The sequence below is a fragment of the Tenrec ecaudatus genome, chromosome 4 (assembly GCF_050624435.1).
Source record: "Tenrec ecaudatus isolate mTenEca1 chromosome 4, mTenEca1.hap1, whole genome shotgun sequence".
Classification (NCBI taxonomy): Eukaryota; Metazoa; Chordata; class Mammalia; order Afrosoricida; family Tenrecidae; genus Tenrec; species Tenrec ecaudatus.
In genome coordinates this window covers 151,973,183-152,000,021 of record NC_134533.1, presented here as the reverse complement: position 1 = coordinate 152,000,021, position 26,839 = coordinate 151,973,183, and the positions used below count along the sequence as shown (strand labels likewise).

General features: G+C 40.1%; 1 non-coding gene and 1 pseudogene across 1 annotated transcript; one reads left to right on the top strand and one right to left on the bottom strand.

Moving 5' to 3' along the window:
• Window positions 1-264: 264 nt before the first annotated feature.
• On the bottom strand, window positions 265-950 carry LOC142447168 (ribosomal protein uL24-like pseudogene; annotated as a pseudogene).
• A 25,481-nt stretch (window positions 951-26,431) lies between these two features.
• Window positions 26,432-26,595, top strand: LOC142447798 (U1 spliceosomal RNA). The gene has a single exon (XR_012784447.1). It is a non-coding gene; the product is annotated as a U1 spliceosomal RNA (small nuclear RNA).
• The last annotated feature ends 244 nt before the right edge of the window (window positions 26,596-26,839 follow it).

Genomic DNA, 26,839 nt, shown 5'->3' with positions numbered 1-26,839 from the left:
TTAGTAAAAAGAATTCCCCTATATCATCTAATACTTTTTCCTTATTCTAATGTCTTTGATTATCTCTAAAGTATCTTTTTACAATGTTTTTGTTACAATAATGACTTAAAAAGAGGGAGCATGCTCCAGGAAGGATGACGGAATAGGTCTGTTCTTCTTAAGTTCTCCTGTGGCCCTGGATATAACTCAGGAAATAGGCACAGAAGACAGACAGCATAAGGACCTCACAATTTGAGGAACATTGTGGTGGTGAGCTTCTTAGGATTTTTTTTTCTTGATAGATGGATTTTATTTACAAACACTGAAAACACCACTTGCAGTGAGGAAACATTCCAAATTTTTACTCATAAAATTAACTGAAATGGCAAAGGCAGAGTTACAAAGCCACACACCCATCGCTGAACAAGAGGGAAACGAAACGTTCCAGACGCATCTTGAGGAAAGTTCCCAAGAAACACGCATCCGGCCAGACATCTACCACGCAGCTGTGTTCCACGGCAGCCTGTGTTCATTCCTGCATTTTCTCAACGAGCTCTTCCTTGTATTTGCCTTTCTCTTTCCCAACCTGTCGAGATTTGGCTTTGCGTTCAAGAATTTTTTTCTGATCTTTGTCTAACTTCAGCCTGGTGATGACCACCTTGCTCGGGTGAATGCCCACATGGACAGTGGTGCCATTGGCTTTCTCGCGCTGCACCCGCTCGATGTAGATGACGTACTTTTTTCTGTACACCTGGACCACCTTGCCGATTTGCTGGCCTTTGTAGTGCCCTCGAACCACCTGGACCTCATCGTCCTTGCGGATGGGCATGGAGCGCACGTTATACTTCTGCTGAAGCTCCTTGGAGAGTGGGGACGACATGATCTTCCTGCGCACGTGCTAGGGCGCATTGAAGTGGCGTTTGTGGTTCTTGCTGCGGTCCGAGGTCACGAACGGGTTGAACTTCATGGTGACCGTCCGGCGTTCAGCGACCTCGCCGCTCCACGCACAGGGCCGCGAGCTTCTTAGGATTTTTAAATTATTTACACATAACCCAAAACAGTTGCCTCCAACATGTAAGTGCAAACAAGCACAAGAGGAAAAATGTGTAAATTGATAAATTTCTAAAAACACACGACATACACAAACTAACACAATCTGAAGTAAAAAACGTTGGACATATCAGAAAAGAAGAAACTGAACAGGTTATTTTAAAAATAAAGTTCCCAATACGAAGAAGTGATTATTCAGATCACTTTACTGCATTATTCTACAAGACAGTCTAAGAAGAGTTGATACCAATTTTACTCAAACTATTGCTGAACATAGAAAATAATGGAATACTCCTGTATTCATTCTGTAAAACAAGAATAACCATGATACAAAAACAGGCAAAGACACTACTAAAAATAAAATTATAAACTAACACTCCTCATGAACATAAATTCAAATATTCTCAACAAAATCTTAGCCAATAGAATCCAACAAAAAGTAATCAAGTATGAAAAAGTAATACATTATGACAAAGTATGATTCATACCAAGTATGCAAGAATGGTTTGATATTAGAAATAAAATCCACATAATCCACCACATATATAAAACAAAAGTACAAAACACATGATCACATCAGTTGATACTGATAGGGCATTGATAAAATTTAACATATATTCTTGATAAAACAATGAACAAAATAGGAAAACTTAAATATTATAAAGGGCATATACACAAAACCAATTGTCAACCTAATTCTTAGTGAGGAGATACTGAAAGCATTTCCCTTGTAAATGATAATCAAACAAAGATGTCCTTTATCACTACCATTATTCAATATTTTATTGGGAAGCCTATCCAGAGATATAAGGCAAGGAAAGAAAATAAAAAGCATCCAAATTGACCAACTGCTTATTTTTAGATGATACAATCCTGTACATAAAATATTCCGGAGATTCAACAAGAACAAAACTGAAACTAATGAAAGGATAAAGTGTCAGGGTACAAGGTAAATCTGAAAAAATCAGTCAGATTCTTCTACATTAACAAGGAGAACTCTGAGAAGGCAATCAGGAAAACAATACTATTTACTATGGTTATCTCAAGGTGATGTATGTAGAAGTAAATCTAACCAGATTTTAAAAAAAACCCTTTACAAGAAACCATACAATATATTACTGTAAGAACCAAAAGAGATCTATTTAAATGAAAGAACAAACTTTACTCATTTTGAAAATATCAATACTCCCCAAAGCAATCCAGAGACATAAGGGGATCTTGAACCAGATTCCATTCTTCTTTTTAAAGAGATGGGGGAGGGGAGAACCACCAAGTTTAAAAGGAAAGAAACCCTAAACCAGTGGTTCTCAACCTGAGGGGCGCAACCCCTTTGGAGGTCGAATAACTCTGTCACAGGGGTCACCCGATTCACAACAGTAGCAAAACTACAGTTATGAAGTAGCAATGAAAACGGTTTTATGATTGGGGGGGGCAGTCACCACAGCATGAGGAACTGTATTAAAGGGTCACGGCATTAGGAAAGTTGAGAACCACTGCCCTAGATAAAAGAAGCACTACTAAAGAAAAAGAAGAAAGTAGGAGGCGTCAAGTCCTGAATCTTAAACCTTCTATATCGCCATGGTTGTCAAAACTACCTGGTGTTGTTACAATGGCAGACACATCGTTCAATGGAGCAGAATTGAGAATCTAAAAGAGAATTCATCCACTTACAGATAGCTGGAATTTGACAAAAGGTCAAAACCATGAAATGGGGGGAAGAGAGAGAGTTTATTTAACAAATGTTGCAGGGAAAATAGAATAACCATTTGCAGAATAAATGAAACAGGAACTAAATCTTTTATCATACATAAAGACGAATTCAAGATGAATTACAAACTTAACTAAAATGATAAAAATCATCAAAGGAAAAAAATGGGAGCAAACTTAGAGGACATAATACATGGCATGCATGTGCTATCAAACATAACTAATAATGTAAAAAGAGCAGAAAACAAACCGCATGATTTAGGCCTCCTAAAATCTATACATATTTGTGAATCAAAAGACTTCACTAAAAGAGTAAAAAGAGAACCTACAAATGGGGTGAGGGGGTAGGGGTGGAAATTGACAATAGCATAATTGTATAAGGGATTGATCCTTAACATTTACAGACCACTTAAACAACAGCATATTGTATAAGGGATTGATCCTTAAAATTTATAGACCACTTAAACAACAAAAGACATAAGGTTCAATTTGAAAAATATGGAGGGCATGAACAGACACTTTGATAAAAATAATCATTTGGGTGGTCAACACGTACATGAAGAAATGCTTTAAAGAAAGAAAAAGGAACTGCTTATTATCATTAGACATTGGAGAATTCAAAGGAAAACAATGAGACATCATTATTTCACCCCAGCCTTAACAGCAAAGTTCAAAAAAAAAAACAAAACAAAACAGAAAATAGCAAATGTTGGTGAGGATGTGGAGAAACTACAACTAGACTACAATGCTTACGGAATTATAAAATGGCGCACCCACTGTGATCCAGTAATCCCTCTACTAGATATAACTCAATCTCCCCCACGTAAGAGAGAGTGATCCCTTCAACTTCCATTAAGTCAAATCTGAATCATAGACAAGGTAGATGGGCCCTGTGGATGTCTAAGACTTTTTTCCACAACAGTTTTATTGGCATATACTTCACATATCATACAATCGGACATTTCAAACACAAGAAGAGTTATATCATCATAACCACAATCAGTTATAGAACATTTTCTTCTTCCTTGTACTTATTGTCATTAGCTCACTACTTCCCCCAGCCTCTCTTGCCATACTCACAAGGAACCATTAATCCAGTTCTTGTCACTACAGATTTGCATATACTGGGTTCAACTACAGAAAAACACTAAAAAACAACAAAAAGAATAGAAAAGCAAAACAGATTAAAAAATCAATTGAAAAAAAGCAAAACATATTAAAAACTAGAACAAGTTTAAATGGATCATAAGGGAGAACAAATGGTAGAGTCATAAATTTTAACCTAACTGCATCAAAAACAATCTACTTTCTAATACATTCAGTATGTTAACAAGGTTATTCACATCCCTGGCCTATGGTCAGAGGGAATTCATCAGGGCCTTAATCCACATTTATTTCCCCTTCATTAAAAAAACAAAACAAACCAGAAACAGCTTTAAAATGGGTCAAAAGGCAGATCAAAGGATAAGATATTACATTTTGACTTAATTACATCTGCCACAATCTACTTTCCAATGCTCTCTGTCAGACAACAGGACTATTTACATCCCTCAACTATGATCAGAAGAATTCACCTGAGGCTTAATCCATGTGTGGACTAACTTTTTAGGGAGTAGAAAGCCTATTTCCCCCCACCAACTATATGTATACTGACAAAATAATAGCCATGAAACAAATATATGCCCCACTTTCATAGCAGCATTATTTTGAATAGAAAATACACGTAGACACTCTAACTTCCCCTACAAAAATGAATACATAAACTATGGTACAGACATGCACACAGTGGGATGATATGCTAAATATAACAATGAATCTGAGGAACAATCATAATATGGATGAATCTGGAGGATATTATGCTTAATGTATTTAATCATTCTCATAATTGTAGGAGAATACTACTATAAAATCAATAAAAGATTTACATACAGAAATAAACATTCTTTGTTTTTTGCCAAATTTATGAAGGGAAGGGTCAGTAAATTACTAATTAGAAGGAGACACATAGTATATGAAGAGAAAGACAATATGCAATAATTGGAAGGTCTGCTCACAGTAATTAAGGCAAAGAAAGGCACTGGAAAGAGAACAATAGTGAAAGGCAAAACGCTAAGTATGGGTACATACACAATCATGTAATACTAATAATAACAATAATTTAAGTGGGCATAAATAGATAGACATGAAAGCTGCAGAAGAGTAGGAAGATTAGTGGGACTACACTCTACATCCTTGATAAAGGATATTTCTACACATGTATTTATATGTACGACAAATATATTCATGAAGTACTTGTATAGTAAAGCATATAGGGGGGAAAGTTATGCACACTTCTTAAACATAACCAAATACCTACTGGGTCTGAGCGTTCAGGACTATAGTCTTGGGGAGACAACAAATCAATTGGCATAACATAATCCACGATTTGTGAGTGATCCGCTAAGTTACAATTATCAGTCTCTACCTATCCAAAAGAAAGATGAGTGAAGAAAATAAAAAATATATATGAGAGAAATCAGCACAAGAGAGACACTAAGCGGGAAATTCCACACTGCTGGGTTGCAGGAGGAGCATTGTAGAGATAAGAAGGCACAGATCCACTAGGTTTTGAGGCGCTCGGGCTTTTGGTTTACCATAGTGGAGGCTGGCTAGGGTTTACCCTCTGCTCCACCACTGTCTCGGCCAGAGTGGGGATCTTTTGGAGCTGTCCCAAGGGCTCTATATCTTGACACAGCCACAGCTTGCTGCTGCATGTGGCAGGGCTTAAACCCTCCCAGCCCCACAGTCAGACAATCAGGGCTTAGCTATATTTTGTTTCTCCCTCTTCTCTCTTTCCACCCACTGTCACAGCAGGCTGAGTTTTTTTCTCTTCCCTTTTCTCTCACATGCCACTGCCAACCTCCAGGCCACTCCCCGTATAGCCTAGGCCATTTATGTCTGCCCTCCACCTACCCGGAGGAGCTCCACCCTCTGCAGCATAGCCCGAGGCTGGGGAAAGCCCAACAACCTTCCTCCAGGGGAAATCCCACCTGCCCACCTGCCCTCTGCAGCACTTAAAAAGTGGCTGGGGAACTCCTACCCACCTTCTTCTGAGGCAAATACTACCTGCGTGGCCGGGGGAGCTCCTACCTGTCTTCTGGGGTCTCACATGACTGAGGGAACTTCCTCTCATCTGCTGTAGGGCCTCACACAGCCTAAGGAAGCTCAGCCCACACTCCCCAGTGCTCCGCACTGCTGCAGGAACCTCTCCTTAACTTCCATGGCGATCTAGCAGAATAGGGAAGTTCTGCTCACCATTTGCTGATCTCTACATCAAAACTGGCAAAACCACATGCCTTCTGTGGCACTCCCATTGTAGCAGGCACCCCCAAACATCCTCTGCAGTGACTAAAGCTTCCGTGAGCTACATGGCAGCTTTTTGTGAGATTATCCAGTGCAGCACCATCCTCGAGAATCCACAACCATCCAACCGGTCTTCCCTGAGAGGACCATTCAACTTGCTATTCAAATAACAGAATACTGGTTGACTAGGGAAAGAGTGAAGCCACAGGAGGATAAAGTGGTAGGCCAATCCCATAGTGCAATTAGCTGCAGGCAGTTCGAAGAAGCATTTATGAGTCTCCAAGAGAGAGCCCAGTGCTCTTTGACATTTTGGAAAATGGCACCAGGCTCCTCTAAAACAACACAACCCAAACAGCAATCAGCCTCAACAACCTCAATGAAAAAATAAGAGGAAAAAAAGACAATGTTGGAAGATGTCCTGAACCTAATGATGTGCATAGAAGAAGCGGACAGCCAAGCAGGCTTTAACAAATGTGAACAAAAATCTAATAAGATCATCAGAGAAGGTAAAGAAAACCTAAGAGCTATGTCTTATGCAATGAAGAGGAACAACATCAGAATAACTGAATTACCGGAGGAAGACCCAACAAAGAAGTCAGCTGCAAAAACTGAGAGAATTCTTGGAGGAAGCTGCCCCAGCTTATTGAATGAAAACCAGTCAGCCATTCAGGAATCTGAAAGAACACCAGCTAGATTGAATCCTAAGAAGAAGTCACCAAGGCACATAACAGTTAAACTATCCAACTTTGAGGAAAAGGAGAAAATCTTGAGAGCAATTAGGGAAAAACAAGCAATCATATATAAAGGTTCCCAAATAAGAATATGCTCAGACATATCAGCGGACACTGAAGAATTGGAGAGAGTGGAGTAACATATTCCAAAAACCGAAGGAAAATAATGCAAAAGCAATAACACTCTAACCAGCCAAATTATCTATCAAGATAGATGGAGAAGTAAGAGTCTTCCCAGACAAGGAAAAACTCAAAGAATACATATAAAGAAACCCAGCCCTACAAAAGATCCTTGCTGACCCAGTATTGGCAGAAGAGCAGCACTCACTGGGCACAAATAAGAGACCGACACATAAAAACCTCACCCAGAGGGCTACTAGCTGGTGTCTGGCTGCTGCTGCTGACCTCTTTGAAAGACATCACAGTAGGAAAGCTCTGAAAATAGGGAGAAAAATGTGAGACAAAACTAAAAATAATAAAAAGAGACCAGGCTCATTGGTTCGATAGAGAAGTTGAAACACTGAGACGATGGCTTTTAGAGACCCATCAAGCCTGGAACTGCGGTCATGGCTCTGTGACTCAGCAGGTATATAAGAGGAACAGCAACACCAGCAAGGTACACATTCCCAAGAACAACCAGACATCTAAGTTCAAAAGGGCAGAAATTAAGCTCAGAAGGCAGCAAGAGATAAGAAAGAAGGATGGATGCAAGGCATAAACCCATGCAGGAAGTGGGTAGGATGATTGATGTTACAATTTGGGGACTGCCATCAATGTCATAAGTCAAAATACGTATGAATTGTTGAGTGGAAAAACAATATTCTCTGCAAACATTCACCAATTTCTCAATTAAAAGTCAAATAAAAATAAAAAGATTTGACCTGTCAGAGGAAACCTGTCATCATACCCACCCTACTCCAGCCAACCAGCAATGGAAAAGTCACTCTTCTTCTTTGGTTTGAGATTGACCCTCTTCCATCCACTCCACACCCTCTGTTGAAGGAAATAGCTGGTGATGTTCCAATCCCCTTGCCAGGAGAATGTCAGAAGGTCAGAACAGGGAGCTGTTTTCCCTATAAAAGCAGGGGGCACTTGTTTCCCCTGTCAGAGTTAGTTGAATCCAGCCTCTGCCTGACATTAACAAGATTGAACAAATTGGTGCAAGCCAGGGCTAGTTAGCACTCCACTTTTTCTCTAACTGTGATGTCACTGGGTTTGAGTGGGGAACTGAGTCTCCGCTTTCATCTGATGATAGCAAAACTGAATGAGATGGTGTGAAAGGGGATACTTAGTCCTCCTCCCTAATCAGTGGGTCCCACTGGGGACTTGAGCGTCAACACTCATCCTGTAGCAACAGACATGTGTGAGTCAGGCTTCTGCTTCTTTCCACCTTTGGTGTCAAGTGAGCTTTGCAGGGAGCTAAATGTATATTGTCATTGAGAAGTGACAAGACAAAGGGAGTGATGCCTTACTTTTACTTGAAGTCAAGAAGACCAAAATTCTCATAACAGTACTCATATGTAATATCATGACAAATGAAAAAGGATTTTTGTCTTATTTGGATCCACAATCAATGCTCATGGAAGCAGCAGTCAAGAGATGAAAAGAAATATTACATTAGATATATCTTCTGCACAAGACCTTTTTAGAATATTGAAGAGCAAGGATGCTACTCTGAGAACTAAGATGTGGCTGAACTAAGTCATAGTATTCTGCAGTGCCTCATATGCATATGAAAATTAGGCATTGAATAAGGAAGAATTAATGCATTTGAATTGTTGTGCTGGAGAAGAATATTGAAAGTACCGTGTACTGCTGAAAGAACCAACTGATCTGTGTTGGCAGTTGTAACGCCAGGGTGCTCATTAGAGGTAAAGATGGTAAGACTCCATCTTACATACTTTCGCCATATTGTCAGGAGAGATCAGTCCCTGAAGAAGGACACCATGCTTGGTAAAGTTGAGCGGCAACAAAAAAGAGGAAGTCCCTCAATGAGTTGGATCGACACAGTGGCTTCATCAATGGGCTCAAGCATAGCAACAATTGTGAGGGTAACCATGCCTGGTTTCGTTCTGTTGTGCGTTGGGCGGCTGTGGTTCGGAACCGACTGGATAAACATAACAACAACATATGGACAGCAATAGGATTAATAGTTTCTAGGGGCATGATGGACGAGCCCGGGTGGCTTAGTGGTTACTCTAGGCTGCTAACCACAAGGTCAGATGTTTGAAACTCCCAGTCCCTCTGAGGGAGAAAGATTAGGCTTTCTGCTGTAAAGAGTTACAGTCTCAGCAGGGAAGCAACAAATGAACCAAAATTAGTGGCAAGGAGAGTGTGGGAGGCCTGGTAGGGATTCAACAAGGGCAATGTAACCGAGAGAAATTACTGAAACCCAAATGAAGACTGAGCATGATAGTGGGACAAGAAGAAAGTAAAAGAAAACAGAGGAAAGAACTAGGAGACAAAGGATATTTATAGAGGTTTAAACACAGGCATGTACATAGGTAAATATATTTATATAGGATGGTGGAGAAAGAGATCTACATTCATATCTTTATAGGTTTAATATTAAGGCAGCAGATGGACATTGGACCTCCACTCACGTAGTTACTCAATGCAAAAACACATTGTTCTATTAAATTGGCATTCCATGATGCACACATTCCTAACACGATCGCTGAAGGCAAATGTGTGCATAAACAAATGTAGTGAAGAAAGCTGATGGTGCCCGGCTATCAAAAGATATAGTGTCTGGGGTCTTAAAGACTTGCAGATAAACAAGCAGCCATCTAGCTCAGAAGCATCAAAGCCCACATGGAAGAATCATACCAGCCTGTGTGACCATGAGTTGTAGAAAGGACCAGGTACCAGACATCAAAGAACAAAAATCATATCAGTGGGTGCTCACCTTCCCGATATGATAACAGAAGGCAAATGTGTGCATAAGCAAATGTGGTGAAGAAAGATGATGGTGCCAGGCTATCAAAAGATATAGCGTCTGGGGTCTTAAAGGCTTGAAGATAAACAAGTGGCCATCTAGCTCAGAAGCAACAAAGCCCACATGGAAGAAGCACACCAGCCTGTGTGACCATAAGGTGTCAATGGGATCAGGTATCAGGCATCAAAGAACAAAAAATCATATCATTGAGAATGAGGAGGAGTGCGGAGCAGAGACCCAAAGCCCATCTGTAGGCAACTGGACACCCTCTTACTGAAGGGCTGTGGGGAGGAGATGAGCCAGTCAGGGTTCAGGGTAGCAACGAGGAAAATATAAAACATTCCACTAGTTCTTAAATGCTTCCTCCCTCTACTATCATGATGTCAACTCTACCTTACAAATCTGGCTAGACCAGAGGATGTACAGATAGAAACTGGAAACACAGGGAATCCAGGACAGATGACCCCTTCAGGACCAGTGGTGAGAGTGGCGATACCTGGAGGGTGGAGGGAAGGAGGAGTAGAAAGGGGAACCAATTATGAGGATCTACATATAACCTCCTCCCTGGAGGATGGACAACAGAAAAGTGGGTGAAGGAATACATCGGGCAGTGTAAGATATGACAAACTAATAATAACTTATGATTATGACGGATTCTTGAGGGAGGGGGTAGTGGGGAGGGAGGGTGAAAATGAGGAGCTGATATTAAGGGCTCAAGTAGAAAGCAAATGTTTTGAGAATGATGATGGCAACAAATGTACAAATGTGCTTGACACAATGGGTGTACGGATTGTGATAAAAATTGTACAAGCCCCCAATAAAATGATTTAAAAACAAACAAACAAAAAGAGCTACAGTCTCAGAAACTAACAAAGCAGTTCTATCTGGTCCTATAGGGTTGCTATAAGTCAGAATTATTCAGTGGCAATGAGCTTGGTTTGGAGGGGCATGGCAGAGGAGGTTGCTATGAAATAGGGTGTACTCAACAAGTACAAAGAAAAAGAAGTGTCCTAAAATGGACTTTTAAAAAAACTTTTTTGTTTCCCAAGTCATTTTCTTGGTTTGTATAAGAGGATCTTGTTTGTCGCCGAAGATTCCATTTCAATTTTACTTTTCCTTCTCTGGTTTTTAAGCCTCTCAAACTATGATTTAGGTTTGAGGGATAAGGAACCTGGAGGGATTATTATTTTCTTTTGACTTTTACAGAAATATACTAAATATATTTATACACTCCATCTCAGGAAATGGAATTAACTACAATATCCTATTAACACCCCTCTCTATATATGTGGGTTTATTTCTTTGTGCTTTAATCCTAAAATTTATACGATTGAATAAATGAAATGTATGTCGCTTTGAGGACTAATGTGGTATTTTCAGTTGATATATATATTCATATATATATATATGAATGACAGCAGGGCAATGAATAAGGAAGACTGAAGAATATTGGATACATTTGAATTATAGTGTTGGCCAAGATTCTTAAAAGCTGTCTTAGAGGAAGAGCAGCCAGAACATTCCTTAGAAGCAAGATGGCAACATTTTGTCTCATGTCCTTTACACATTTTATCAGGAGAGATCAGTCTCTGGAAAAGGACATCATGCTTGATAAAGAAGAAGGCCATCCAATAAGAGGAAGACCCTCAATGAGATGGATTGACACCATAGCTACATCCATGGGCTTAAACATATCAATGTTTGTGAGAACTTAGAATGGCTGGAAAATGTTTGCTCTATACAATATCTAACAGCAAACAATAACTTTGAAAATAAATCAGAATAAAAATTTATTGAGCACCAGTTTTGTACAGGGAACTGGGTGAGTTAATAATGTGTTCTAGTTAACTGAGTCTTGGTGACAGTGACCAAACTTTCATCTGACTGGTTTGAAGTAAATGACTACTTACTCCAAGGAGTGGAGTAATCACTGCCCCACAATCTATACTATTGATTTTACAGTGTAGTCCTTCTGTAAGGATGCAATCTGGCAGAATCTAAGACTGGTATCGCACCTCTGGTCTGATACATCAAGCAAGACCTGTTTCTCCCTCTTTTCAAAGTGCACAAAATTCTGGTGAGTGATAATTCTGTTTTTCTAATCAGTTCATAAAATGGAAAGTGGTTGAGCCAGCTCTGCATAAACTGGCCCTATTCCCTATTTCTAGTAAAACTGCTTCAAGAAGTACCCAGAGTTGTTTAAGAGCAGCATTCCTGGCTTGCGGTATCTGGTGGCAAGTGGTGTTATTTTCCAGAAAATGGTTACGACCTCTGAACCTGGATTGATAGGAATTTTGTGAGAAAGTGAGTTAAGATTCCAGATTTGCTTCTTTGAGCAAATATTACTAGTTTTGAAAAGTATTATCATGTGCAGTATCAAGCGGCGACTGGCCTAATTTCTACCTTTATCTCCAGTCAGTCTAAATAAATCCTGTGTAAAAAATGTGTGTTCCACAATGCCTCCTCCCACCCTAATGACTCTTCTGAGACTCCCTGAAAATTTCTATAGTACTCACCAAATAAAAGGAATTTTTCCAATGCTTTAAAGCTGTTACCAATTTTCTATCCTGATATCCCCGTGTGGTTATGGGAGTTGCTTATCATGGCTAATCAAAAACCAATTGCTGACTCATGGTGACTGCATGTGTGTCAGAGGAGAACCAGCTCCATTGGGAAATCAAGGGTTGCTCTTTTGGAAGCGATGGTCAGTCCTTTATTTGAAGGCACCTGTAGGTGGACTAGAGCTCACTCAGTTAGCAGCTCAGTGTTAATGATTTGCACCACCAGAGGACTTTATTGTGGACAACAACTTTCTTCTTTTATAGTGCAAACCCTCTTGGGAGCTAAAAGCAACAAGATTCCATGAAGATTGGATAGGTTTAACCCATAGAACTAGGATGAATGGAAACGGAAGTTTCCTGATGACAGAAAATAATCAATTTGAATGTTTGTATACCAAGAAAACAAACACAAACTCCCTGCTATTGAGTAGATACCAACTCATAGCAACCCGATAGGACAGGGTAGAATTGCCCTTCTGGGTTTCTGAGATTGGAACTATTCAAGCGCATAGGAAGCCTCATCTTTGTTTCTCAGAACAGGTAGAGGATTCAAACTGCTGACCTTGCAGTTAGCAGCCCAACACATAACCCACTACACCACCCCGACTCAGGCCAGCATGGATGGGATGTTACATAAGAATAGTTGGAGACATGAGAACACAAACCTCCAAGATATATTTTATTCATTTCAGAGCAAGTAATAGTAAACCAACAATAACTGGCTTCTACAGGTCAGTGCGACCTTCTTCTGAAACAAGGTATGTGGTTATTCATGCAGGCTCCCTCACTAATTTGTATGTAACATTGGTTAAAACAAGATCTCTGGTGACCCTGCCAGGTAAGCATTGAACTTCGAATTGCATGGTTGGTGGTTAAAACACCCAGTTGTTTTGTGGGAGACAGTTGAGACCATCTGTTGCTGTACCTCGGGTTACTATGAGCCAAATTGAAGTTTGATCGATTCACTTAGTTCATTTCAGTGTTCCTCCTTCATCAGCAAAACGGAAGTCCTGGACTTCTCCTTCTCCCAGGCTCCTCCAGCCCACAGGCACAGCAACTCTAGGCAGGGTGCTGTTCAGTGGATTGAGGCTTGGCAACACCCAGGCCCAGATTTGGTTCTGTTCATCACAAATGAAAAGAACTGCTCTGATATTCAAAAGGGAGAAAAAGAGAGGCCCGTTTGGCATTCCTAGCTTCAAGCAAACTGCATTTTGTGAGGATCTGTGGGAAAAGTGAGGTTCTGAGTGGGGCGGTTGGTGTTATTCATGGTTGCCATGAGTGGATTCCACCTTAGAGTCACTCCGTGCACTACAGACTTGAACTACTACATTCGGGTTTCAAGCCCGTGGCCTTCTCAAGCACCTCTGGTGGGTTCAAACAGTCCACCTTTCCTCTAGTTGTTGAACACTTTACTGCTGTGTCACTGAGAATGGGTGGATTTTAAACATTTCATCCAGTGCCTTCATTTCTCAAGTGTGACCAGATTATAGCAAATCTATTATGCTATTCATAGAAAACATGATGTTCCAAAAAAATAAAGAAAGCAAAGAAAACATGATGTTCAATCTTAAAGAGTTTAGGCTGTAACAAAATTACTTACTACCTTCAGTTTGACAGAAAGTCCTAACTTTATTATTCTTTTTTAAAAAAAAATATGAGTCTTTAAATTGTTCATATAACATTCTTTTAAAAATTTGAGAAGGAGTTTCATACATAGAACCCTTGAAAGTCAATTTGACCAGAGTCCTATAATTATGCATCTGAAATATTACTGTGTTTCAGTCATGTTAAATCAAGGATGTATAGCTAATATTGGGAGAATATGGCAAGAAGGATGGAAGAGGAAATAGTTTATAAATTTTAAAGCCCATGCAATTAGTGGAAGGGAATACATAAACTCTTTTTATGTAATCAAACACACATGAGCAGTTTCCACTTGTATCATGAGTGTGGATTTGAAAGCAACATGGAATAAGGACGGAACCAATTTTAAAGATGTTTATTTCTCAGCACATGATGAACATGTGGAATTAACTATAAAGGAATATACATATGAAAATTAAATAACGAAATTAGTAAGTCAATATTCCATTTTTGAGGACAGAGGTGGTCTTACTCATTTTCCAATTCTTAGGAATCCCAACTGTACATCAAAGGCATTTGGTCTACTTTGAGGGAAGGAGGAAACAGCTCTTTTCTCATAAAAATGTTGAGAAAAACTTATTTCCTGCTTGAATTTTGGAAAAAGTTATTTTCAACAATTTGTAAAATTGAAAAGAATTCACTTTCTTGTGTCCAGTTAAAGATGACTGTGTTAGGCAGGGTTGTCTAGAGAAACAAATCCAGTGACTCTCATTGTATAAGCAAGAGCTTTAGACAACTCATGCTGTATGGTGGTTCATAGCCAGCCTAGACTTGTAGAATGCCCTTTTCTCAGCAGTGTTTGATATTCTACACCACTGGCTAAATTAATGACACTATCAGTAGAATTTCCATATGCTCCAGTAGGACGACTGATAATGTTCTCTACCATAAGATGATAATGGCGTCCCCAAAGTGAACCAGAGACACTTATTCTAGCCCCATCCTGGGAACGATTAGTTCTTATGACATGGCCCATCTTGACACTTGCCCTTGTAAAGAGATCACTGAAGATATGGGTATTAGAGGAAAATGTGGTGACGAAACTAGATGGGGCTTGGCTATTAGAAAAAAGAGTCTGGGGTCTTGTCTTTTTATAAGCAGCCATCTCAGTGAGGCATCAACGGGGCCCGCAGAGCAGCAGCACACCAGAAAATGGTATTCGAGTTTAAATTGTGAACATCTGTTTTCTGAACGCTTGGATGACAGTGAGCCGAAAACACATTCGCAGGGTCCACACATGGATTAAGCCTCCTGGGAACCCCTTGTAAGCATGGACCAGCGATGTGAACCCCCTTGCTATCATGCCGTGTGGTGGTTCTCGTTGTTTGTTTTTCTATATTTTATTTTGTATGCTTTTCTGTATATGAAACCGAGGATACTTAAAGCTGTAGAGACAGTAATTGCATTGATGCTTTTTTTTTTTTTTTGGTGGGGAGCTGATGACAATGAGTACAAGAAAGAAGTAAATCTTCTAAAATAGAGTGTAGAGATAGATGTATAACTGAACATTTGAATGGTATGATATGTTACATATATGCCAGTAAAACTCCTGAGAACATTGTTTCTCAACCTTCCTAATGCCATGAACCTTTAATTCAGTTCCTCATGTTGTGGTGACCCCACCCCCCCAACCATAAAATTATTTTCATTGCTACTTCATAACTGTAATTTGGCTACTGTTGGGAATTGGGTGACCTCTGGAAAAGGTGTCGTGACCCACAGGTTGAGAACCACTGCTTTAGAAAAATCTAAGAGCTTTATATCAAGAAGTGTTTATACGAGGGGGTACTCTCCCCCGCAAAAATCGGAATTGCACTGGGCAGAGCAGAACTTTGGTAGTATTCATTTTTCTCGCTAGGTGAACATCAGGCAACTCACCCCGAGGTAGTGCACCTGGGAAGGTTGATTCTGGTTCACAGTGAACTGTTTCATAAAAACAGTTTCTCTGGAACTTCAATTTTTGTGACAGCTAATTTAAGATAACAGTGTGTACTGTGAAATTTTGTTTTTTTGTTGGGAAGAATGCCCCAGAAACTGCTGTGCTGTTGAACACAGCTTACAAGGACAGCATTATGGGAGATACTCAAGTATATGAGTCTTTTTCTCATTTCAAAAAAGGTGAACTGTCAATTTCAAACAAACCTTGTTCTGGACATCCGTCAACTTTCTGAACTGGACAAAAATGTGGACTTGTAGTGCATTTGGAGTTGTTCCACCAGGTCTGACTGTTAATCAAACCTTCTATTTAGAGGTTCTGAAAGGATTGCATAACAGTGTGTGATGAAGAAGGCCTGATTTGTGGCAGATGGGGGACAGGTTTTGCCACCACAACAATGCACCTGCTCACGCAGCCATCTCAGTGTGACAGTTTTTGTCAAAAAACAGCATGCCTCTCTTGCCCCATGCACAGTACTAACTTGACCTCTTTCCATGTGATTTCTTTTTGTTTCTTCGAATGAAGAGAGACATGAAAGGACAGCAATTTGATGATGTAGAAGAGGTGAAGGAAAAAAAAGAGGGAGGTGCTATCAGTCATCCAAACAGATAAGTTTGAAAATTGTTTCCAAAATGGAATCACAGATTTGACAAATGTATTAGGTGTAATGGAGAGTACTTTGAGGTGATAAGGTTGTTTTGTTAAAATATTTCAATATGTAGATTTGAAAAATTCTGGGGTTTTTTGGGGGGTGGGTGGGGGGAGGCTAAGCCCTTGTATTTCAAGAAGGCATCCCAGCCCAGTCCAACTCAAGTCTATAAATGTGATGCTAATCCACAAGTCCTTCTTCAGACCCACGTAGCCACAGGTGATGATGCAGAAAGGTGATGCAGCACACAGGAAGATCACAAGATTGTGGGTGCAGTCATGTGAATCCAAGGTCAGTGGAGACATGCCACACGCCAACATCACGGTCCCTGGCAGTGTTCTAGCAAACAGGAATGTGAAGGGGCAAAGAGAGAGGGAAGTTACCAGTTCCGGGCTTAAAAAAAGACCATAGCCCCAAGGAAACAGCAGGTTGTGACCTGATTGACAGGTGGGACTCCACCCCTATACTTCCATAAAAACTCAAGTTGACATATGCACTAGATAATATGTGAAAGCTAACAATATGATGTTTCTTCCTTGAGGGGATTTTTTATGGAGTAAAGGAGATAAGGGGAGCCCCGGAAGCCCAGTGGCTATTGCTCCCAGCAACTAACCAAAAGGCTTGGTGGATTCTGCCAGCTACTCGTGGGCAGAGAGATGTGGTAGTCTGCTGGGCTGATGCAGCAATTCTTTTTCCTATAGGGTTCTATGACTTAGATATCACCCTACAGCAGTGAGTTTTAGGGGAGATTTAGTGACAGATTTATATTGAGTAATATAAAGATGTTTTTTATTACAATATATAGACAATACTCCAGAATCCTTTCAATACAATTTATCTCTGATCAGTTTGTGTTGGTTTTTATATAAGTTGCAACCCAAAGAATGTGGAATATAAATGCAATGGTCCTCCAAGTCAGTATAAGTAATTCAGAGATAAAATAAGACGAGGGAAATATAAAAGAGTGTCTCAGCCTGTGTCCTAGAAGCCAGAGCCTGAGAAAAATGCATATGCGTTACCACTTCATTAGAGAGGTGGTCGCAGGGAGCAGGGCTGGGGGTGAAGAGAATCGAGACCGGAAGGAAGAATGCACACTCTGGAAGGCAGTAACAGCTGAGCTGGCTTCCACTTGATTTTCACTGCAAAGGACTTATGCACTTTGCGAGGGAGAAATTTATTCACTGGTTCCCATTTTCCAAAGGTCAACGGCTGGCCTCACTGCAAGCGAGTCAATTCTGACTCATTGAGACCCTATAGGACAGGGAAAATTGTCCCCTGGGGGTTTCTGAAACTGTAACTCGCTATGGGTGCAGAAAGCCTCATCTTTCTCTTGCAGAGAACCTGGTGGTTTTGAACTGCTGACCTTGTGGTTAGTAGCCCAGCGTGTGCCTGATGGGGCTTTATTTCCCTGCTCATCTTAGTTGCTTAGAGGGTGCCTTGTGTCAGCAACAACAGTGGAACTCCAAACATGAGAGAAGCAGTGAAATTCGCAGGCAAGAAGTGAGGAGCCATTGAAACATGTTCCCATGGAGTTGATCCAGGTCTATGTGCACTTGCTAATAATATCTTTTTTACCCAGCTAAGGTATCTTTATGGGTAAGCATTTAGCTGCTGTGCAGTTTCAACCTGCCATCTGCTCCCTGGGAGAAAGGTTAGCAGCCTGACTCCAGTAGGATTTCAGTCTTGAAACCCCATGATTGTATTTTCTCTCATCGGGTTGCTGGGAGTCAGAATCGACTTGACCGCAGTGGTTGGTTTACATGGATGAGAGAAGATGAAATGTCAATGCAAGTGCCTGACAGCTAGTCAACATCCAATAGGTCTTAACTATTGTTGACATTGCTGCTTCTACTACTCAGAGTCTTACAACAAGAGCAATGGTTATGTTCAGGGTACATGGGATTAAAGAGAACGAGTGCAAGGAACGGAGTAAGGAGGCCACTGATATCCCAGCACACATTTGAGGGTGTTGAACGATTTATTGAGAGGACTATTGAAATACTTAGATGAGCACAAATAAGGCAGATTGCTATAGTTTAAAAATGTACTTTAGCCTACTGGAGTGCTCTGGTTTTCTATTTTTTTTTATTAAGATAAAGACATTAAAATCATTTTGTTGGGGGCTTTTACAGGTCTTATAACATTCCATACATCAATTATATCAAACATATTTGTACATATGTCACCATCATTATTTATTAAACATTATTTTCTATTTGAACCCTTGGTATTATCTCCTCTCCCACCCCATCATGACCTCTTGATACATTATAAATTTTTACTGTTTTCATATCTTACACTGATTGGTGTCTCCCTTCACCCACGTATCTGTTGTTAATCTCCCTGGGGATGGTGGGATGGGGGAGACAACATTTATATACTAAAAAGAAAAATATTATAGCAAGCCAAACTCGGCAAAAACACAAATGGAAAGTGATTCTTAGTGTTTGGGTTAGGGAGGCAATAGCAAGTGGCGGGGGCCGGTAGTTCAGGAGCAAGTGCATGCTCTGTGTGGTGAGGCAACAATTTGCTTTGTAGCCGGTTTTTATGGCCACGTGGGAAGGTAGGCCAAGTGGTGCCACAGCTTCAGGTTGGTGACGAGTCATTGAAATCCCGAGAGTTGTATGAAATCCCTGCTCCCATTTTCCATGTTGGGTCAAGTTGTTCTAAAACATTATGTGAGTCAAAGAAAACACATCCTTACACTTCTTGTAAGCGTTGGAATCAATTCTCTGGCAGTGTGCGTTTTGGTTTTGTTTCAGTGGCTCAGGAGAGGACACAGCAAGACAAGATTGTGGCATCCCAGAGAGCAAGAAACTTATTTATGTCTGTCTTCTCAGTCCTAATAATACCTAACTGGCAGAGCTATCAATAAAAGAATACTGCCTTTACAATTTAGGTGGAAAAGAGACACATACACATGTAATTAGGATACAGTGTGATCAATGTAGTGACAGAGATGTGTCCAAGGCTTGGGAGCACAGGGGTAAGGCTCCTAATGAAAAGTGCCTAGGGAGCCCTGGTGGTGCTGTAGGCTAGGACTGGACTGTGAACTGCAAGGTTGATGGTTCGAACTCTGCAGCCACTCCATGGAAAACGATATGATAGTCTCTTTCCACAAAGGCTTACAGTCTTGCTTACTTTGTCCCATAGGGTTGCTATAAATAAGAATCAACCTGATGGCAGTGGGTTTTGGCTTTGGTAGGTAAATCCAGAGAAGCTTGTTGGAGGAGATGATGCTGCATTGCTAAATACTGATTAAAATTTAACAAGATCTGACGTAGTTTTTCAATATTTGATTTAATTAGCATTAAAATGGTTAAAGCAAATCTGAATACTTAAGTCGCCCAGGCTAGTTCTGTAACCTCTTCAGCTTTATGCTATGAAAATTAGTAACTGCTCTAAGAGCAGTGAAAATAACTGGAGCAGAAATTTCCAAGCAATGAAACATTTCATTAGTTAGAAGTATGGCGGTTTAGGTCAACGTGAAATGGGATCATCATTTTATTTATTCTTTCATTTGCCTCTAAGCTTTGAAAATGTGCTGGATTTTATCTGATCATCAGATAAGACCACTTTTTCTTTAGTAAAAGACTCAAGTTTTCTCTTCTGGAGACAATAGAGAAGTTTCGTATGCATATTTCAAAAGTGAACTAGTTAAATCTTTGATTAATACCCTTGAAAATCTTCCAGATGTGTGGGCATGATTTTCAAGTTCCTTTTGAGATCAGACACGCTATTTTCTTTTGCTTTTCTATGAAATAAATAGTGTTTTACTGTCGACACAGATATACCCCATTAAAAGGAAACCCAAGTAAGCTTAGGGTCATAAGCTACTGAATTTATTTAATTAACATCTTATCAATCACACAAACGGATTGTAATCCCAAAGAGCAAGCTACTAGCCCCAACTCATGGAGAACCTGAAACAGATGGGTTCCATGGGTTTGAAGGAGTCAAAGAGTATATTATTTAAATTTAATTTTTTTCTTTAATAAAAGATGTCGCAGAACAACATCTTAGAAGGCAGCATTTACCCTGATGAGGAGACTTGATCTTCAGGACAGGAAAACCGCCTTGTGCGTGGGCCTTTGTTACCTCCGACTACTGGCTCCCAAATGCTGGTGGGGCAGAATGTTAACATTCCCAGCTTTGACTCACGGCTAATTTATGATAAACCAGCTGGGACTTGGGGTCAATTTCTTTTTGAACTATTTAAAAGAGGGAAGAGGGATTCAAGAACAACTGAATTTTATAAAAGAGTCTGCAGACGTGATGTTTAAGATGATAAAAAAGAACAAGCTATTCTCAAACACTTGAGAAGAATATGGACTTAAATAAACAGATTTGCAAATGATTTAAACCTAGCCTAAACCCTGTTTTCTTTGGAAAGAACCTGATAGATTTTCCAGTGGCATTTTTGTCTCACCACTTTAGATATCTTTATTTGAAAATGCTTTGCTTAAAATGTCACAGTATCCTCTAATATCAGCTGTACGCTATAAAAAACGGTAAATGCATTAATAGCTCCATTTAGTGAAAATAATTGGGGAAAGCAGAAATGATCAAACAATGAAATATTTTATTTCCCTGAAAGATTATATAATTTTAATTTTAGATATATATTGGAATGAGAATTAAACATATTTTCTCTATACTTTATGCTGTTCATCCCAGAAAAGTAAAAATCTGTGTTTGGTTGTCAGTGACTTTGTACAACCTTATTAGTGCTTTATTAGTTTTGTTTCCCTTTTCTAAAGGTACGTTTTTGGGGATTTCCTCCTCCATCCTTTTCTGTCTTCCTTTTATTTTATTTTTCCTTTCTCCTCCTTCCCCTGTGCTCCTCTCCTCAGCCTCCCTGGGACCCTCACTCAGCCACACACCTAGGCCAGCTGCAGAGAGCAGGATTGAGAATTAGACTGGGGTCAGCGGAGGTCGGAGGATCCCTGCAACACGGACATTCCACCTTGTAGTGGTGGGTTTGTTTCCCTGTATTTTTTTTAATTTAGGTAAAAATGTATATAAGAAGGCACTTGCCATTTCAACATGTTTTTCTTTCTTTCTTTTCTTTTTTTAACATATCCTGGGTCTGGCCCAACAGTGCCTGACAAACTGGCAGGTGGAGTAGACAAGAGTGTGGAGGGGGAGCCAGATTTGAGTCAGCCCCTGACAGATCTGGTGACAAGGGCGGAGTGACATCTGTGTGGCAAGCATGTTGCGGTAGCCAGAATAGTATAATACAAAAGAAAAAAAAAGAATTTTGGATGCTTCAAGAGAGAATTTGGGGAGATTTGTGAGAGGAAATTGGGTGAAGCATAGACAGCGTGGTTCAGGAAAGTGGGGCTGTAAACTCGGCACGCAGCAGTGGGATAATGGGGAGATGGGAAGAAACCGTTTGGACCGGAGTCCATTTACCGCATTCCTACTTTGATTTACTCTTGGAATTGGGCACATGTTCTGCATAGGACCAAAGCCCTAATTTTATATGAGACAAAGGAAAACTAAATGTACCTATGTTAATTAAATATGCTAAACTAAATATCCTTTATTGTCAATGTCTATATCAATATGTAAGGTATATATATATATAATAAGGTAAGTTATATACCTTACATATTGATTTACTATATATTGAGTAAATGTCCTATATATATGTATATAGTAAATCAATATGTAAGGTAAACATATAAATGAAGAATGTGCAAGAATAAAATGGTAACAATTACAATTTCAGGTTAAATTTTCTTACTACCATCTCACAGACAGATTATACCGGTCTTGCTTATTATTATTTCCATATATAATATAACTATCAGGAGCTCTGGTGGCATAGTGAGCTACACTGAGCTGCTCAACGCCAGGTCAGCGGTTTGAAACTACCACTGATTTGTGGAAGAAAGATGAAGTTGTCTATTTCTGTAAAGATTTAAAATCTTAGAAACACAAAGGGGAAGTTCTACTCTGCCCCACAGCCTCACTCTATGAGTCAGAATCGACTTGATGTCAATGAGGCTTTTAAAAAAATATAGTATAATGATTGTTTGGCATATTGTATAAGTAATTTGGTTGTCTTGGTATGGTTTCCCCCCATGGCAGGCCTTGAGACAAGGAATTAGATGCAGTTGGCTTATTTAGGATGCGAACTCAGGCAGTCAAGACAGGTCGAGTGGTATGGGGAAAGGAGAACAATAAAGTGGATGTATTAATGAGCAGCCTACCATTGCAGGCAATTTGAGTTCAGTCTCACTGGGGACATTGTGAGAAACCACACGAAACATATTTCAGAATTGTCATACTGGTTAATGGAAGGTTAAAAGTTTTATATATTACTTACAGTTATCCATTAGTTGAGGCTTGAGATAGTTAAGGTTTATTGTGCCCATCTGGCCGATAAACACATGTGGGATTACTTGAAGGGCAGAGAGATAAGTGGCTCATTGAGCCTTGCCTTTCTAGTCCTCGGGTCTCTTGCTCTTTAATGGTTGGATCAGAGTGTAGGTGCCTTAGCCAGTTCCCTGTTTCAACTGGCAATGCTCACTTCCTGCAAGACATCGCTGAGGAGAAGCCGCATGGACCTACCTGGATGCAGCCCTGGGTGCTGGAGCAGCTATGTGGACACCCCTGCCGAGATGCTTACACATTCACTGACTTGGCTTTCCTCCTGCAGTCAGCGTCATAGCATGTGTTTTGTGAGATGGAGGAGGACTTTGGTGTCGGACATATGGGTTAATGTTGGACTTACGGACTTGGGCAACACTGGGTTGGGATGCTTTCTTAATGTACATTTACATTTTATGTAATACTCATATATATATGTATGTATGTGTGTATGTGTGTACATATATATGAGTTTCTGTGGATTTGGTCCCCTAGTCTACCCCGACTAACACAAAGCTTTTCCCTTATGCCTAGAAGCAGCGGTTCCCAACCTATGAGTCGTGACCCCTTTGGGGTTGACCAACCCTTTCCCAGGGGTTACCAGATTCTCAACAGCAGCAACATTACAGTTATGAAGTAGCAATGAAAATGATTTTATGGTTGGAGGGTCACCACACATAAGGAACTGAATTAAAGGCTGTGGCATTAGGAAGGTTGAGAACCACTGGTCTAGAGGTTCACTCTCCCACATTCTTTTCCTGTGCCTGTCTGTGATGTCACAAGTTCCCACAGCAGGCAGGAAGCTGTGGAGAAGCTGCCAGGGTGCCAGAAATCCTCTCTGCTAGATGTAGGTCATCTGGGAGGTCGGCCAGGAGGGGTGAGCATGGGCATCGGCAGTCCTTACCACATGGGGAGTCCAGACCCTTGTTTGATCTTCCCAACATTTACCCTCTGCTCCTAGTGCGGCACATCACTCAGGTGGTGATTTAATTTTTGCTCATTCCATGCATTTCCAGTATGCTGGCCAATCAGGAATGATTAGATTCCAACTTATTCCCTGGATTTTTCTATGTGGACACAGGGAAAGAGATGATCTCTCTTTTTTTTTTTCTCTCTATGACTTCTGACTGAAAAGAAACAATGTTGGAGCCATGCCCCCTTGCCACTCCCTCTGATATAAGGAGGAAGTCCTCTAGGGTAGGAGCGAATGGAGTCATTGCATTAAAAGAGATGCAGAACCAAGGACATGAGGAGACATGGTTCAGTTCTAGCACAAAGGTCTTCCCTAAGGTGGAACGACTCCTATCAGGTGTTGTTGTTAGGTTCCAGTGAGTCAATTGTGGCCCTAAGTGGCCCTGTGCACAACAGAATGAAACATTCCCTGGTTCTGCACCAGCCTCACAGCTGTTCCTGTACCTGAGCCCCTGTTGCAGCCATTCTGCCAACCCATCTCCTTGAGGGACTTCCTCTTTTCCATTGTCCCTTCAACTTAACAAGCACGATGTCCTTTCCCAAGGACTGGTCTCTCCTGACAATACGACCAATGCATGTAAGACAAAGTCTTGTCCTCCTTGCCTCTAAGGAGCACTCTGGCTTTACTTCTAACACAGATCTGTTTGTCCATCTAGCAATCCACAGTACTTCCAATCTTCTTCTCCAGCCCCACAATTCAAATGTATCAATTCTTCTTTTGTCTTCTTTATTCAATGTACAACTTTCACATGCACCGGAGAAAACGGAATACACCACAGCTTGGATCAGGAGCACCTTAGTCCTCAAAGTAACATCATTGCTTTTCAATACAAGTGCAAAAGATTTATCTAATGCAAACAGTTTTTTGATTTCTTGACTGCTGCTTCCATGAGCATTGTTTGTGGATCCAAGTAAGACAAAATTGTTGACAACTTCAACCTTTTCTCCATTTATCAGAAATGTTCCCTATTGGTCCAGTTGTGAGGATCTTGGTCATTTTTACATTGAGTCATAAGCTACACTGAAGGCTGGAACCCTTGATCTTCATCAGTCAGGGCTCAGGTCCTCCTCACTTTTTCAGCAACCAATGTTGTGTCATCTGCACATTGCAGGCTGTCGAAAGCCTTTACTCCCCAATCTTTATGATCAGAGAGGGACTCCCACCATACCACATCTCAGGAATCTACCAGTTTTATACTCCACTCTTTTCTCTAATTCCTATTTTTTTCTTTGCATGCTAGATGAAATTGAGTTTCTCAAGCCATAGAATAGTTATTAACCCATATACTTGCTTTAATATGTTCTGGGGGGTGGAGAGAAAAGAGAACCTAAATTCAAAAATAATTTATGGAAATACATATTAACTCTTTAACAGGACAAAGACAAAGGAGCATCATTTGAATGAGGGAGACTGTGTGAAGGAGGCCATACTGGTGTCCAAGGATTTACAGAAACACAGCCACTTAAATAGGACATGGAAAACAAAGGTGACAGATGACCTCTTCACCATTGCAAGTGGGAAAAGGACCAAGACTGGGATGCATACGCTATGGCAGAAAAAAAAGCTTCCAAGTCTGGTTCAGGTCACTCCGACCAAGACCATCCCTGATTGGCTCCAATTTCCCTCAAGGGTAAACCCATGCAACTCCCTGAGGGCTAGGCTGTCCTTTCCTGGGTTGGCTAGCAAAATGGTCCTAATACTTTCTGCTTTTCACCTTTTGGGTCAATAAGAAGAACTCAATGGTGGCTGAATCTATGTGGAGACTCAAAAATGGTCTGAGAGATCCCACTGTCAGCTGCAGAATTTTGCAAACCTAGTGCTCAGAATTTAAGCTCTAATGCAAATATATATATGTATATATATAATATACAAATATATAATAGATGATTCACAACAGGCTACACAATTAGTTGACATAAAACAAATTTTATCTTCTAAGAGGTCAAGAATGCGAAGATGGATCACATAGACATCATATATATCAATGGAAAAGTAACAGCTGGGAGGAAAATAATGATCTTATCTCTGTTCTAGGAATAGAAGAAAAAACAACATGAAATTTGTGTGGGCTACAGAGAAGCAAAGACCGTTTTAGAAGCCCCTGAGTCGAATGCTTAGAAAGGTGGGTTTTATGTAGAACATCAAAGTGTGGAGGGATCAGGATAGGAGGACGCCATCCAGAAATGCTGCATATCTCCAATGGGCCCTTGGTGTTTGTTGTTCTAAAGAATTTTTTAAAGGTTGGTTTACTATGTATGGTCTATCTTAACTATTAAGTACTTCACAATGACATCTTACAAGTAAACATGTCTGCTTCCCCTCTTTTTCTTGGCTTTCACTATTGGAAACAAATTTAAGAATAAATGACTTCATAACACACTTCCCTACCTTGTATGTCTATTAACTTATATTTTTCTAAAATAGAATATTTCTTCACTTCTCTGAATGTGCTCCTATTAAATACTGTTTGATTTTCTATTGGACATTTTCATGATACATACTCAACTTGGAAAAACCAAAACAAACCTTTAAAGTAATTTGTAATACTTACCTGGCAGGGGAGACACCATGATCACGAAGGTGGTTTTCCCAGGGCGAGGCCCATCCATTACACTCCGGATGTGCTGACCCCTGCGATTTCCACAAATGTGGGAAACTCAACTGCAGAATTTGTGGCAGTGAGGGACTGTGTTTGTGCTCTCCCCTGAAAAAAAATTGTATTTATAAATATGAGGGGGGGGGCTTAAAACATTTATGGTAAAACATCAATACCTTTCAATTTTGTTTTTTCCATGAAATGTTTGAAACCTCATATCAACCAGGATATATATTTCATATAAATTTTTAAGAAAGCACAAGAAGTTAACTTATGTATGATTCTGATGAAAATCTTTGTAATGTTTACTACAATTTAACAAACTTTTGAATAGCTTATGTTGATATGGGATTAT